Source organism: Lineus longissimus, chromosome 19 (assembly GCF_910592395.1).
Source record: "Lineus longissimus chromosome 19, tnLinLong1.2, whole genome shotgun sequence".
Lineage (NCBI taxonomy): Eukaryota > Metazoa > Nemertea > Pilidiophora > Heteronemertea > Lineidae > Lineus > Lineus longissimus.
Window position 1 is genome coordinate 10801661 of NC_088326.1, and position 12918 is coordinate 10814578.

General features: G+C 41.3%; 1 protein-coding gene across 3 annotated transcripts in view; it reads left to right on the plus strand.

Moving 5' to 3' along the window:
* Positions 1-1104: 1104 nt before the first annotated feature.
* The window catches only part of LOC135502714 (phosphatidylinositol 4-kinase beta-like), a 50516-nt gene continuing 38702 nt past the window's right edge, over positions 1105-12918 (plus strand). Inside the window, exon 1 of one of the 3 annotated variants that reach the window (XM_064795680.1) lies at positions 1105-1197. The gene's annotated coding sequence lies outside the window, so the exon portion shown is untranslated. Of the gene's footprint in view, positions 1198-1396; positions 1446-6796; positions 6854-12918 lie in introns of those variants that run through there. The other 2 variants (XM_064795685.1, XM_064795684.1) reach the window with 2 other exon arrangements.

Sequence of the window (12918 nt, forward strand, 5' to 3'; positions counted from 1 at the left end):
CTTTGGCAGAGGAATACTGTTTTATACCCCCCCCCCCCCCCCCATCCATTCGCCACACCCCTCTCCTCATGGGCACGTATTCCTAGTGATGTCACATCTTCAGATCATTTTACCATTAAACACCTGTATTAGATATTGAGAGGCCGGTGTAGATGTAGAAAATGTCCCCCTGGAAAATGGGTCCGTACTATTCACTGTATTCTGACGATTAGTATATTCTATGTGGAGGCAATGACAATCGTTCAGAGATTAAATCGCATACTAAAATCCTTTGTTCCCCGGAGATTTTATCCTCGGACATTTCAAGCAACTATACCCCGGCTATATTACTTTGGATAAACCATTTTCCATGCCATTGGATAAATAATCTTGATTTACATTTAATTTTGTCACAGCAAATAGTCTTCACAAATGTATGTATATACCAGGGTCCTAGAGAATGGATGCGTCTGATTTGATTTAGTTTCTATTATCTTTGGATGTTAAGTTATCTGGGAACATATACTGAGTCAGTATTTCCTATTTGGGGTGAAATTCCCGGGGTAATCTAAAGTTATCCATGGATATTCTTCCCAGCATTTCCAGTGAGACCTAGACAAAGGTAGAGCCGACGTCTCTTTGTTCTGTTTTATCTTCTGGATCAAAAATATAATGATCAAAATTTACTATATCCAAATAGAGAAAATCTCTTCCTGGATGTTGTGGTTTCATATTTTTTTTAAATCCGTCTGCCGTCTCATTCCAGTCTCTGGTTGTGACCCCATGTTTGTACTTGCACCTGGAGGAGCCTGACTTTGCCATTGCATTATTTCCCAGATGATCGTTTAGCCCTGGATTCATGACTAATGCTTCCATAAAAGGTAAACAGGTAGATATTGATTTTATGTCGTGTTTGCAACAATCCGCCGCTGTGCGACGCAGAGATGTTAGGGAATGAAATCAGTGAAGAAATTAGGTCGGAAAAGAGAAGACAACATTGACGAAGACGGAACTACTCTCCACGCAGAAATGAGTGTACATTCAAATGCATGTATTTCGCGCATGCGTGGTGTTATACAGATATGGAGCGTGATGCGGAAATCGGAAAATCAGAACGAGGCTTAGCTTTGATGGCGAAATGGGTTTGGTCGTGAGGATGAAGCGATCTTGTCAAAATCCCCCCTGACACCGAACAGGTTGGATGTGAGATGTTCTAAGGTAAGTTTTCCGATTTTGGATTGTATAAACTACCATACATTACATCAATATATATGAACCATCCCCGGATTTCGGAATACAAGACCAGCAGACTTCGAGTCGGCAGGTCCACTTCGCATTTTCTCCATTTTCCTATGCATTTTCTACATATCAGTACATGTATGTGTTTATTCAACAGTTGGACTTGCTTCACTTCATGACAACAGCTAACTGAATACACTGCCTCAGGATTACTTACTCAACTTTGGGTATGAGAACCATGTCTATATTGTAGCTGATTATATGTGGAAGTCGATTTCTTAGTTTACATGGTGTGCAGTTCTCAGAATGATATGTTGAACCAGCGCTAAACTGAAGTTGTGTTGACATCGCCGACTTGTCACTTCGTGTTCATTCATTAGGTTTCTTCCCCTGTCACTTGTAAATTTCATATTCTTCTTGCACTGTTGATTTCAGTTTGCTGTTGTGCGTCTCAACTTCATGCTAAGATGCGAGATGGGACAGCAAGCTGTCCCTTAACGATGCTGAGACAATGAGTCATCAAGTCTTCAACATTCCAGACTCCGATATCCCATTGCCTTCATTATCGTGATTGACTTCATGCGAGTCAACATTGCGAAGCCGCAAGCTTGATCTCCAAGTCTGTGCCGTGTCTTAGCATGATTCATCAAGTGATCCCGGCAATTGATATGATCAAGATATCAACTTGACTTCTTTATCTTGACAAAGTAGGGCCTTCATGTAGCTTGTTGGGTGTTTAGTGATTGCATAACTTACTTTCTATTTCAGAATGCATTTTAGTTGGCAGTTGACTGCTTTGCACTATTTATAATCATCCCTGTTCAATTTCAGTTTCAGTCTTGAATGCTCATCAACTGATTGTGTTGTTGACATAGTTTTATACCGGATACCACATCTGTCAGTTGATGATACTGACAGTCACACTCTCACTAATCAATCATGGTACCATCCTGTCTTAATTATTTTGTCGCATCCTTTCACTGACACAGGACGCATTATGCAGTGGAAGACACTTAGTACATAAGCCTGAATTGCACAATATCATGCTAGCGGATGTCATGTCTGAAGCAGTAACAAATTCGGACAAGAATATTTTCTTGAGTCTGTCAATACACTACTAAAAGTCTACTAAGTTCTAGAGTGTCCCATCATAACTATGACTACGAGAAAAGACTGTGAGATTCCTCACTCAAACACAAATTTAGCACTCGAATTGCCAGCGCAGTGCCTTCGTCATAATTCATCATAATCTCAGATGACAATAACTGTTGAGTCCATGCAGGCAGTCTTTCTCTGTTTTTAAAGCAGCTGGGTCCTGGCATTGATCTGAAAAGTTTTTTTCAAATTTAGATTTAACAATGGCCCAATTTTTTTTCTCAAGTCAAAGGAATTGATGCAATCGCTTGCAAACATGACAAAGGTCACTCGATTTTAATAGTTATCATATCATAGCTTGAGATGCATACAATTGCGAAAACATTGATTTCAAATATCAAATTCAGTTTTAGTAGATTTGGAGACTGACGGGACCAAGTTATAAACCCAATGCTTCAACTACATTGGTATTCCTAATCCTATCCTAGACAATGGCGTCCAGATCTGTCCCAAGTCTATTTTTATCCCGCTATTATCTAATTCTAATCCGACATTGTCATGATTCACTCCAACTGTGACAATGGCATTATGTTTTTTCAATGATATTCACTCAGCGCTCAGATAGTGACAGGTGGCGATGTGTATTTTAGGAGACAAAGCGTAGACTGATGCTTGGGTTGTGTCTCTGACTATCGTCCACAGTCTTTATCACCTGTGCATTTTCAATTTCACAGTTTGTTGACTGTTCACCAGTTCATGACGGAGTATAGAACTTATGGTTGTGGCTGATGTCACTGTATCCGGCTTATGACATATTATTTGAATATTTGCATTGAACGAACGACACATGACTTATGACATATTATTTGAATATTTGCATTGAACGATCGTTGACAATGCGGGCTGGGATCAGATACCATCATACAATGGAATTATCATTTTGTATGCATGTAAGACTTGACATAGCACACTCCAGTAGACCAGTATGTCTTTGAGCATTGGACAAGGGAGGTTGAGGTCTGTGACTTATCATGCATTCTTTTACATTACTGATCGAAAAGTACACAAGATTTGTGACTCGCTCTACCAAAACTAGGCGCTTGTCGCATCTGAACTTGACAGGTTGATACGGACTTGTTGATAGATTTCACAAAAGGTCTACAATAGGGAAATGAACAACAAGTCCGTATCAACCTGTAAAGTTCAGATGCGACAAGCGCCTAGTTTTGGTAGAGCGGGTCACATTTGTTCTCTTTCTACAGAATTTTGTCCGTATTATAAGTATATAAAATAGTAAGGAACTTGATAAGTCGCAACCTCCCTAATATCATGCAATGTAATTGGATAACCACTGGCCACCTAGTTTTAGAACTAAATTCAGTACTTTCGAAGGGTCCTTCCCCAATCATGGTTCTGATGTTGAACTTACTTAAAGACCTTCACTCATGGCTATTCCTACGAGTGTGAGTGATTGAGAACTTGGCCACAAAATTTTTTTTCATTACAGTGTGCAGGCCTGTATCGAAATAATAATCTAAATACAGTAGAACCTCTCTATTAAGGACACCTTCGTGACTGGCAAGTGCTGTCCTTGATAGAGAGGTGTCCTGATTAGAGAGGTGTCCTGATTAGAGAGGTCAAATTGAATAGAAATAGAAACTACCAATCTGGGAACAAAACTAGTGTCCTTAATAGAGAGGTGTCCGCTAAGGGAGGTTCCACTGTTCTCTGAATTTTCAAAATTCTGGATGGTTACCTTTCACAGCCAACTCCTACAGAAATTAACTTCAATAGATTTCATAATGATACTGTTGTTGTTGGTTATCTGAGCATCTCGTGCTACACGGCGGGCAATCGGGCGTGGCACGGCGTAGGCTGCGATAATTCCTGCGCACTTCTAGTTCTACGGTGAAGCACTAGCTATGCATTGATTCTTGAAAAGTGATCCTCTGTCTCTGGAAAGTAGGGTGTGGCGTTCTTTCCAAGTTAAAAATTTTCCTGAGCAGATTTGAAGTTTCATCATGGTTGATAGGAACCTGTAGTTTTTCATATGGGGGGGGGGGGTGTATTATGATAGACATTGTAATATTATACAGGACAGGAATATAATATACATGTAGTCCAGGTAGGACAGGATTGTCCAGACTGTAGGCATGACCAATGCCAGGAGTAATCTTTAAAAACCTGCTGCCTTTACAAAACCTATCCCATCAACATTGTATAAAAAGAAAACAGCTATCAATAGTTTGAACATTTTTTGGTTGGACTCAAGCTGCTTGGAGTTGAATGGTTTATGGTGATTCTGAACTGGGGATAAAATGACTCATATGACTGCTAAACCCTTGGGTACGATGAGCTAATGTTTATTCAGTGTGATTAGCTTGGCGATCTGTGCTCTGAGTTTGTACATGATGGTGGCCATGCCTGTTATGATTTCTTATATCATGAACTGCACAGGTATACTCTAGAGGTAATTTTCATTAATTAGCCTAATCATAATTTCGATGTTGGGGAGAGGGAGAAGCTTCAGAACAATTTATCGCTGATTCAAGGCCGGAAGCCAATGACAAAGCCATTGAATGACAAAGCCATTGGTGAGGTGTTACTGGTTTAAGTCATAAGTAAAATTGCCAGACACTGAGATAGGAAATAAGTGAATGTTCACTTGAAATTCTTCATTACATTAGCTGTTTATGTCTTTCATTATCATGATGCCAAATATTCTGAAGTTGGGCGTTAATCTTTTTGACATTTTCCTAAAATATATCTCTTGCTATATCTAGATAAGCCAGCTCAAAGGCGAGCGAACTTTTCACTCAGAATAGCATATTTTTAGCCCTGGGCAGCCAAAAATAGACTGGCGATATTGGATTTCGTCGCCATTTTGAAGCAAGCGACATGCAGCACTGGCTGGAGATCATGCAACGCTTTGATCTGCTGCTATTTCAATCAAAAGCCGATTATGATTTTCGGAGCAACACCCATAAATAAGATGGTGGGCAGGATTTTGGTATTGGAGAGGGGTCGAAATCTTCCTTCAAAAATAGATAGTTGTGCCTGTTTTGTACCAAATGTAGATGTAGAGAATTCAATAGTAGTGTCAGAGGCTGAGGGTAATCATTTTGTCTGGGAAAGATCAGAAAACATGTGAGCGTTCTCTGTTGTCAGTTTGATTTACTTTAAAAAGTGGACAGTGTCATTATGGAGAATGGAATGGAGGGGGGGGGGGCTACTTGCTGAGTCCACTGGTTGACAGCTTCTATTTATGCCAGCTATTCACTTCACACATGTAATTTCGATAACAACTTGGGGCCAGACTAGATAATTATCAATCCCATGACCACGATAATTATAATTCACATGGCCTAGAAGAGTTTGGCCACAGTTTCCCCGGATGTTTTGACTCTAGATGATCAGTGACTGGTCTCCATAAATTTGAACTCTTTAGTGCCCGAGCACCGAAAATTGGAATTAGTGTATGTCTTCGATAGATGGTTGTGGCGATGTGAGTCACTGACACTGAGTGAATGACTCTACCTCCCTTTGAGATTTCATGAACTCATTGTTCCAATTGTATGCAGTGCATACAGTTACATGGTTTAAAATAATGGCATTGAACTTGACATCCTCTCTTGCGATTTGATTGGAGATTGTATTGTGTGTATACCTTTGTTGAGAATTCTTGGAAAAATGACTGATGAACTTGGTGTGGGTTTGGGTCTTTGACAGTTTATTGTCAACCTGAAGTGGCAAATGTAGCAATTTCGTAAATATATTTTTCCATTGACACCTGTAACTAAGTTGAAGAAGTTTGCAGCATTCTTTTTGTGACACCCTGGCATCAAAGCCCTTGGTTGTGACTTAGAAAAAGTGCATAAATTATAAACTTTGTCAACTCTACTGGAGTTAGTCAACATGGGACGTATGGTTTCCTCCTACACTGCAACAGTACTGGGGAACAGCGCAAACTTTACAAAAATAACAAATGTCAAATTACATCAATGATGCATCAGTTTGTCAGCAGTTGACGTAATAATTGGAATCCCCCCCAAACTATTTTCAATCAGGTTGTGCCCCATCTCATATTGTGAATTCAGCCTCATCGTTTCGTTTAGAGCCGGTGAAATCGATCGATAAGATGTTGTCATCGTCTAAATATACACCAAACAAAGATCGACTGCATCATCCGCATCGAACTTGAGATAAAACCGATAATCCGTCTATTTACGGCGCAGAATTCCAATATCTTCTATTTCTATCCGGCTTTGACGTTGTTGTCAGGAAGGAGCCTGGATTGCGCTAGGCTTGGTTATTTTTGATGCGCAGTAGGCCTGATTGTTGCACTGGGCGACATTCCCAAAATTTTCAGTTTGCGCATCATTCGGGAACGTTCCCTTGATCGGTACAGTTTTAAGGTCCGCACTCGTCTTCAAATGATCTTCAGGTGAGGAAAATTCAAACTGCGTCTTGTTTCCAATCGAAAACGAGATAACCAAAACTGTCCCCAAGTCTTCATTTGGTTTCTGGCCTCGGAACGCTTGTAAGTAGTGTTTATTTCAGATTTTCCTGCTCTTGAATTGAAAACTGACTTCAAAATCATAAAATTTGATTGCAATGCAAGCCGTATTATATCAAACTGTGGCAAACTTGATGATTAGAATTTTCCAATCTTCAGCAGTTTTTTCGAAAGTTTAGGTCTTCAGATCGAAAAATGAGAATGGCAATGTTAATGAGGTCAATCGAAATGAAATTATCAAACTTTGCGGGTTTGATGACGTAACATTGTGTACATGTCTTGTTGTAGAGCTCTGGTGAAGTCCACTAACATAACATTTGACATAATTTGTAACTGGTGAAAAAAGAAAGATTTGCAGCTGTTGCACTGTAAACACTTCAAAAGTGGGCATTGCATCTCCAGGGACTCCACTTATGCGTTAGGTCCTCGAGATGTGCAGCCATCTGTTTTCAGCAATTCAGCGCACTACATTTTCACTTCTGGCATCGATGGCTTGCGTACATTGTACATGTTCTTGCGTACATTGTACATGTACATTCCTGGAGTTTTGTACCCATGATCTTTCATCCAGCATTGAGTTAAATTTGTGTCTTTTCTCCATCTCGTCCCAAACTAAGAGTGGACCCTTGGGTTGTGGTATCCAGTGCCTTGGGCCTCCTGCACCCATTCTAAGACTCCTCGCATTCCGATGGAAATTTTTCTTCACCATAGTGTATGACAATCATGCTACATTCTTGGCATGAGGTTTGTACGCTTGAATACCAGACCGCAGACTCATGTGTAACATGTAATCCTGTTTACCTGGCTAGACTGGGGTTCAAGGTAACACTAACTCTTAGTAACACTTCGAGTGTTTTCCATGAAGTTAAGACCATGTGAAGAACTCGTGGCAATGCATTGATTCATCCTTGGCTGAAGAATTCTTCGCTATGGCTACTCAGAATGAGCTCCAAATTTTGGTCTGCCACAAGATTTGATCACTCTGAATTTGGAAACTTTTGGCTGCAACCTTTTTGTCCTTTGTGGTTAAAACGGACTGACATTTCTGCGGTCAATATTTCAGACATTTGAACTGAAGTAGGTGACACTTGAAATATCGACCCGTTCATGTTCAAAGAGAATGCCGAGGCAATAAACCTTTGTTCTCCTCTCAAGAAGGCCCACAGACTCATTTCGAATGAGACCAAGATTTGGAGTAGGCCTTCTGGTCATTGATGTGGTTCAGATCAAAGTGCAAAACCATGATTTGGCAATCGTTCCTCATTTTTCTGTCCATTGAAAATGAGACCAAAACCACGATTGATAAAATGGGTCAGTCTGTCACTAGTGTCCGTGTCCCTGATCAGACCAAGGGTCATGCCAATTTCGCCAGACTTTTGAGCGCTCTTCATTTCGACCAGAAGAAACATGAAGGTTTCCATGGGTCCAATCAATGTAACTTGTCCACTCTATTTCTGAACGAAATCAGAAATTCGCTGTGCCAAAAATTTGCAATTTTGGTTATCGTGACATTAGCTATTGTGCCAATGAATTTGGGCTATTTGTCAATTTTCTTATGGAATGGAAGTGGATTTACACTAAAAGCTTTGGAAATGCCTCTTTACTTTCTCCCATCATGCTTTTAGCAAATAAAGTGCATCTCCACTTATGTCTTGGTTTGCCATTCACGAAGCACTCTTGTACTTCTAATGGCATTGCATCTCCTGAGCAGACTTTAGAACACCCCCAAGAGAGTTCCTTCCTTCAGAATGAAATCACGCAATTGTCGGTTGCATGTTGTGACGAATTATGTACTTTACGAGAAATTTACAGAAACGACTCCCCGCTGACGGTATTGATGCTGTATTTTAAAAAGAACACAATCAAACACACACTGTTGAGAACAGCTTGTAGAGTGGATTGCCACAATGCACTACAAGTTGTCCCCGAGTTGAATTAATTGGCAATTTTGTTTGCCAGCGGAATATTGGATAGACTGTTGGCTCTATCATGTACTAGTCTGTCTGATGTACACGCTTTGATATTGGCCGCCAGTATCGTCATGAATCTCAAAACTGGCTGCGGGAAATGAATATTGGTTGATGTCTTTGTGGGGGCTGTTGTGGTATGGGTCCCCGAGTTGAATAAATTGGCAAGTTTGTTTGCCAGCGGAATATTGGATAGACTGTTGGCTCTATCATGTACTAGTCTGTCTGATGTACACGCTTTGATATTGGCCGCCAGTATCGTCATGAATCTCAAAACTGGCTGCGGGAAATGAATATTGGTTGATGTCTTTGTGGGGGCTGTTGTGGTATGGGTCGAGTGTGGGTTTGTCGCATCTGGACAGACCATCTTCTGAATATCTTGGTACATTTAACAGTATCTTTCTTTTGACTAGAAGGCTGGGGAGGAAAATTTCCTCAAGTAGGGGAGTGCCTCTTCTGTTCCAGATCTTGTGTCATTCATCTGAGTCCTGGGTTAGAAATGGTTCGTGCAATTCTTTCGTAGTTGCAGACACTGAGTAAAATATATCCTTCTGCAAAAATCTCACATCCTGATGGTGTTATACTAGTAGTACTCTTTGGAAAACTTCCTGCAACACCAAATGCAAAAGGAGATGACCCGAAAATCATATCAACGTGAAAATATGAAAATTTCTCATCAATTTTATTGGAGGACTTTGTTCACAAGGTGCAAGTGGAGAACACATTCTGAAAGTAATGAGCAATGCTAGGAAAGTCTATAGTTCAGCCAGGGCTAGCGTAGATCTTCACAGGAGCTAGGATAGTTGGCCATGGCTAGGATAGAGTCGAACCAGAGTGAGCTAGCCCAGCGAGAACAGCTCTAGAAGCGTAGAGTTTGCCATGAGCTAGGATAAGGTTGGTCCAGATGTAGAGAGTAGGATGGTCTGTCGCAGTGGAGTAGCAATCAAGTGCTTAGCAGACTTGAATTATTGGTCTTTGATGTTGTCTTCGTAAATCACACTTGACACAACTTTGGATATCACTTACTGATGATTCATGGTATTCACTTGCACATATTCATGTTATCACTCAAATGACATCATGTAGCTAGGTTAGGACAGCTCAAGTATGACTCGCCCAATGTTTACTTGTCCTCAAGCATTGTGGATTTAGCAGAATATGTGCTGAGAGTTGACTTAGATTCGATAGGGTCAGAGATAGCAAAAGCTCGGCTTAGATTCAAGACAGATATATGGAAACCGGCTTAGATCTAGGATCAATCACAGTGCTAGCTCGATTCCAGCTTGGATACTACCGCTATAGGGTTGGCTGGTTAGCAAGAAGATTCCTGGTAGATAGTCAGTCCACTGTTAGGGTAGCATGAAGTGTGAGCTAACACACTGGGTAAGCGCTAGAAGCTAGGAATGGAATGTGATTCGGTTAATACTAATAGGGGTTGCATTGGACATATTGGAGCTGCATCTACATGAAGCTTAGTTTTGCCAGAATCTACCCAGAGTTTTACAGAACTTCAGAAGGTATGATAAAAGATAGATTTGCCAGGGCTAGGATAGAGTCAACTATTAACTATACATGTAGCGGAGCTAGCATAGGTCACCAGAGTTAGCATAGAGTTCGAAAGGACGTACGGTTTCCAGGGCTAGAGTCGACTACTATAAGTATGCCATGTAGCGGAGCTAGCACAGTTTGCCAGAGTTCGCATAGGGTTCAAAAGGAGCTTGGGCCAGTGTAAAGTTTGGCTAGTGCTAGGATAGTGTTGGAGTGGTGCTAGTTTTGTACTTTTCGGATATATATTATAGTCTCTGTAGAGCTACTTAGACATTCTCTGGAGCTAGGAGTAGGATCTAGTTTTGCAGTGGCTAGGATAGTCAGATATGCTGGCCCATTCACATTTCGTGAACCGGCGCTAGAAAAGAGTTTACAGTCGATGTAGCCATGGAATGAGATAGACATGATAGAGTCACATTCACGTGACATGGAGAGATATTTCAGCCGTAGTCAGCAGAGAGTTTCAAAGAAAGTAGGATAGTTCAAATAGGATATTCGCAATGGAAAAGTAACCAGCGTAGTTGAACAAGAACTAGCATTGAGTTTGGCTAGCGCTAGGAGTAGGATAGCCTCAATGATGCTAGCACCACATGTAGTTCAACTAGACCTAGCGTTAAAGTTTTTTAAAACCAGAGCCAGGATACAGACAGTCTTGATGGAGCTAGCAAGCCATAGTTCAACCAGAGCTAGCATAAAGTTTGACCAGACAGAGCAAGGATAGGGTCTCGATGCAGTGAGTAAGCCATATTTCAACCAGAGCTAGCATAGAAGAGGACCAGAGCTAGGTCTCAGTGGAGCTAGCAAGCCATAGTTCTGCCGGAACTAGCATAGAGTCTGAATGGAGGTAGAAAGCCATAGCTACCAAGAGCTAGAGTAGAGTTTGACCAGAACTAAGATAGGGTCTGAATGGAGCTAGCCAGCCATAGTTCAACTAAAGCTGGTATAGAATTTGACGAGAGCAACGGATAGTGTCTTGATGGAGCTTGCAAGCTAGAGTTCAACCAGAGCTAGCATAGATAGAGTTTGACAAGAGCTAGGATAGGGGTCTTGATGGAGCTAACAAGCCATAGTTAAACCAGAGCTAGCATAGAGTTTGACCAGAGCTAGGATAGGGTCTCGTTGGAGCTAGCAAGCCATAATTTAACCAGAGCTAGCATAAAGTTTAACCAGAGCTAGGATAGGGTCGTGATGGAGCTAGCAAGCCATAGTTAAACCAGAGCTAGCATAGAGTTTGACAAAAGCTAGGATGGGGTCTCGATGGAGGTAGCAAGCCATCCAGAGCTAGCATAAAGTTTGACCAGAGCTAGGATAGGGTCTTGATCAAGCTAGCAAGCCATAGTTTAACCAGCGCTAGCATAGAGTTTGACTAGAGCAAGGATAGGGTCTCGATGGAGCTAGCAAGCCACAGTTCAACCAGAGCTAGCATAGGGTTTGACCAAAGCTAGGATAGGTTTCTTTTGGAGCTAGCAAGCTATAGTTCAACAAGAGCTAGCATAGACTTTGACCAGAGCAAGGATAGGTTTCTTTTGGAGCTAGCAAGCCATAGTTTAACCAGAGCTAGCATATACTTTGACAAGAGCAAGGATAGGTTTCTTTTGGAGCTAGCAAGCCATAGTTTAACCAGAGCTAGCATAGACTTTGACCAGAGCAAGGATAGGTTTCTTTTGGAGCTAGCAAGTCATAGTTTAACCAGAGCTAGCATATACTTTGACCAGAGCAAGGATAGGTTTCTTTTGGAGCTAGCAAGTCCTAGTTTAACCAGAGCTAGCATATACTTTGACCAGAGCAAGGATAGGTTTCTTTTGGAGCTATCAAGCCATAGTTTAACCAGAGCTAGCATAGACTTCGACCAGAGCAAGGATAGGTTTCTTTTGGAGCTATCAAGCCATAGTTTAACCAGAGCTAGCATAGAGTTTGACCAGAGCAAGGATAGGTTTCTTTTGGAGCTAGCAAGCCATAGTTTAACCAGAGCTAGCATAGACTTTGACCAGAGCTAGGATAAGGTCTCAGTGGAGCTAGCAAACCATACATGTAGTTCAACCAGAGTTGGCATAGAGTTCAACCATAGCTAGCAAAGGATCTTGATGGAGCTAGCATAGAGTTTGGTCAGAGCTACATGTAGTATAAAGTTCTACGAGTTCTAGAGCTAGCAAGACATGGTTCCACTAGAGCTAGCATAGAGTGTGACAGAGCTAGGATATAATCTCAATGGAACTAGCAAGCTATAGTTCAACCAGAGCTAGTTAGGGTTCGACTAGAGCTAGGATAAAGTTTCCATGGAGCTAGCAAGTCTTTGTTCAACCTGAGCTAGCATAGAGGTTGACCAGAGCTAGGATAGAATCTCAATGGAGCTAGTGCAGCTATAGTTCGACCAGAGATAGGATAGCATATCAATGGAGTAGCAAGTCATATCCACCTGAGCTAGCATAGAGTTTGACCAGAGCTAGGATAGGGTCTTGTTGGAGCTAGCAAGCCACAATTCAACCAGAGCTAGCATAGAGTTTTACCAGAGCTAGGATAGGGTCTCGATGGAGTTATCAAGTCATAGTTAAACCAGAGCTAGCATAAAGTTTG